Source organism: Pteropus alecto, unplaced genomic scaffold (assembly GCF_000325575.1).
Source record: "Pteropus alecto unplaced genomic scaffold, ASM32557v1 scaffold251, whole genome shotgun sequence".
Lineage (NCBI taxonomy): Eukaryota > Metazoa > Chordata > Mammalia > Chiroptera > Pteropodidae > Pteropus > Pteropus alecto.
The window spans coordinates 2,909,734-2,913,368 of NW_006431048.1; the positions used below are offsets into that span (position 1 = coordinate 2,909,734).

The 3,635-nt window shown below is 39.6% G+C and overlaps 1 pseudogene; it reads right to left on the reverse strand.

Annotated features, from left to right (window-relative positions):
- Positions 1–3,197: 3,197 nt before the first annotated feature.
- Positions 3,198–3,316, reverse strand: LOC112486168 (annotated as a pseudogene).
- Positions 3,317–3,635: the final 319 nt, after the last annotated feature.

The window sequence follows — 3,635 nt, forward strand, 5'->3', positions numbered from 1 at the left end:
TCAATTTTGAATTTTTTCCAACAAAACAAAATTACATTGGGTTCGAAAATTACATTTTGAGAGATACAGAGTAATGGACCTTCATGGAATATGAGGTTTATTCATCACTATCAGATCTGTCCCATCAGGAGGAGCATCATATATTCTACAATTTTACTGAGCTTTTGCACAAGGGAAAAATTAGGCTGAATTTTTGCTTTTTTTGTTTTTTGCTTGTAGATTTGCTGTCAAGATCCATTTGAAGATCAGGATTAGCTGTCTTAGTGGTTTGCATTTTGCGTCTATAAATTAGTGGTTACAGAGTATTGTCTATGGTCATAGCATCAATAGGTAGCAATTTTTGATTTCTTCAGTAATTTTCCTGATACCAATTGTCTGGTAGTGGCAACGTGGTGCTTTCCTCATTCTGTTTGCCATTCTTTAGGCACTTGGGAATACTACGTTTCCCAGCCTTCCTTGCAATTATCTCGTGGGGTTCATGACTACCCAATGAAATATGGGGGAACCAGGTAAGCCATCTTCAGTTTGGCTCTTAAAACATACTGTATGATTCTCCAGCTCCCTCTTCCATTAGATGCTCTGTGTTCTAGAGGAAGGAACCAAGATCCTATGTCCCCCTTTGGAAAGAAGCTGCTGAGGAAGCACCCAAGACACCACACTGTGAAGTGAGTGATAAATTTTTATTGGGTTAAGCCTGTCCTTTCTTGTCTAAACAAACTGCATTTAACACAGAAATCCCTGAATTCTCCCATAAGAAGGTTGGTGTCACATCACATTAACTATGAATAATTTTGGTATATATATTCCGCTTTCAATAATATAACTAGGATCAAATGTTTATGCAGCCTGTGTCCTTATGTGTTACATGTAGCATCACTTGGATATTTAGCTTTAAATTTTTTTCACTTCAACATGAAAGAAAGCTCCTGTCTGCCCAGGCCAGGGATGTGACATCTTTCACCATAGCTCACTGTTCTTTCTATGACTTCTCTCTGCAAACTACATGCTTTGGTTCTTCACTTGTAGCCAAAGGCGCAGTTCAAAAGAGATGAATAAATGAAAAAACAGTACACTCTATGAAATACCTTCCACTGAATATGTTATGGTAGTCTTTTTTTTCCTTTTGGAAAAAAAAATTGTTTATTAACCAAATTACTAATGCATTAGGGCAAACAAATTCATGGGGTAAGAAATTATCATACTGTATCTTTTGCCAAAAGTCCAGAAGTTCCTAGCATCTTACAAGCTATCACATTTATATTACACAATCTTTTTTTTTCCCCCCCTCTAATTTATAACCACTTTAAGGACACGGGACTAGATTTTTGTTGTTTTTTTTATCTCACGTGTTGAGAATTGGGTTAATATTATTCCCCAATTCATAGCAAATTATTATTATCAGTTCATATAAAGCCCTTTTGTAGTTTTATATCATTTTAGTTTACTTTTACCTATTCATCTTCACTCCCCCAGATAGTCATCCACCAATGTTTCTGATATATGTTGTTAAATATGCATGTATCCTTATGAAATGTTTTGTTGTGGTATGTGTGGTTGTATGTAAAAATCTTTGCTACTTCTCCATGCGTATTAAATGACATTGTGCAAAGTCTGACTCGAAAGTCTGGGCTAGTTTCTAGAATGTTAAGTAGACCACTTCCTCTACAGACTTTCAGATAACTGCTGATGATTAGACTAGGCAACTTTATTACATTTATATGGTTTTCAATGCCCTTTGAAATGTGATTAGTTCTTTTAAGGATCATGGACCTTATGACACTTAGCTCATACATAATTAAATTCAATTAAGACTCCAGACTGAACCAAACTTAATTTCTTCTAAGTTCTGTTTCTTAGCAGAGGAGACCTTGGTTCACCACTTTTGAAATAATATCACTACCTCATTCCACCTTCCCTTCAATTCATTTGAATAGTAAAATACGGTTGACAAAAGAAGGGAAGTAATAGAGTTTATATTAAAATATGAGATTTTATTAATTTGAAAAAAAACTTCGAAGATCCAGAAAAATAGAATGATCCAATAAACTACATGCCTCCAATTTTCTTCTTTAAAAATAATTTATTTCAGATATTTAAAAAGGCATTAAAATATATAAAGAGCGCTGACATATGCATTTCTCAGCTTGAGATTTTACAATACAGTCGAAGGCACCTCCCCAACCTCATTTTCCTCCATTTTTCTATCCCCAATTCACCATTATCCTGAATTTTGTGTTTTTATCGTTTCCATGTAAGTCTTTTACTACTCATATATGCATCCAAAACAATAGTATTGTTCTGTAGATTATAAGCTTTACATAAATGATATATTCTTATTATCCTTTCATAATTTACTTTTTTATTTAATTTTTTTGGAGATTTTTTTTCATGTTAATGCGTGTGGTCCTAATTTATTGACATCCCACTGCCAACTGTTTTATTACATGACTAAAGTTTATTTTTGTTTATGACAAACAACGCTGACGTGAACATACCTGAGCACGTCCTTTTATATACACTTGCGGAAATGTCGAGAGTTGATGCTTGGGGGCGGGGCATATTGTGGCGTCAGGCGCTCCTTCCCAGGCCTTCCTTGCTCATCATGCTTCTGGTGCAGCTCACTCTTCTGTCTGTTGCCGCCACCCGAGCAATCACCCTGAGGAGGACAGCCAATGTATCATGATCTCTGCTGTGAGGCTGACTGTGAAAGGGATGCTCCCTCTGGTCCCTCTGGTCCCTCTGGGCTTCCACCGTTCCTTTGACTGCACCCTGTCTAACCCTGGCACCCAGGCGCTCACCACACCCTCTGGAAGACCAGTCGGTAGCCCCTCTGTGTGAGCCTCCTGGAACACTGGCCTATATCAGCCTCTGGGCACTGTACCGATCTCCGCTCTGACCTCTCCCTCTCTCAACATCCTAACTTCACACTCCATTCACTCCCTTCACCTGGCACTGTCTTCTCTCTGCCACCACTCTGCCACTGCTCCTTTATCCTCACTTTTATCCTCACTTTTCTCCCCTTCCTACCAATGCCCTTATTTCCTCTGCCTCAAAGCCCTCCTTGCCGTTGGGTTCATTTTATTTTCTACTTAACCTTTTTTTTTTTTTTAATTTTTATTTTAGGCGAGGCAACACTTGGTTGACCTCAGATTGCAGGGACCTTGTCAGCTTACAATCCCTGATTTTTTATTTTTTTATGCGTACAGCACCTGGTCTTCCTAGATGGTCCCCCATCCAAGTACTAACCAGGCCCAACCCTGCTTAGCTTCTGAGATCAGATGAGATCGGGCTTGTTCAGTGTGACATGGCCTTAGACAACCGTTTTTTTCCCTCTCTTTAATTCTGCCCCCCGCCCACTTCCACCCCTGACCTTTGGATGTTGCCATCTCCCCTTAAGAACTGGATCTCTAAAGGCGGGGCATGTCCTCCCACATGCTGGCACACCCGGGGTATGGTCCTTGGCTCTACCTGGGGCGCAAACCCAGGACCTTCTGCGCGCATGTTAACCACTACACTATGGAGTCACCCCAACCACTTTTTTTAAACCCCCACCACCAGCTTTCTCATTTTTGCCACCAGGATCCTCTCTACTGCTAGACTCACCTCTCCCCAGCTTTCTCCTTTTCTCCCACTCA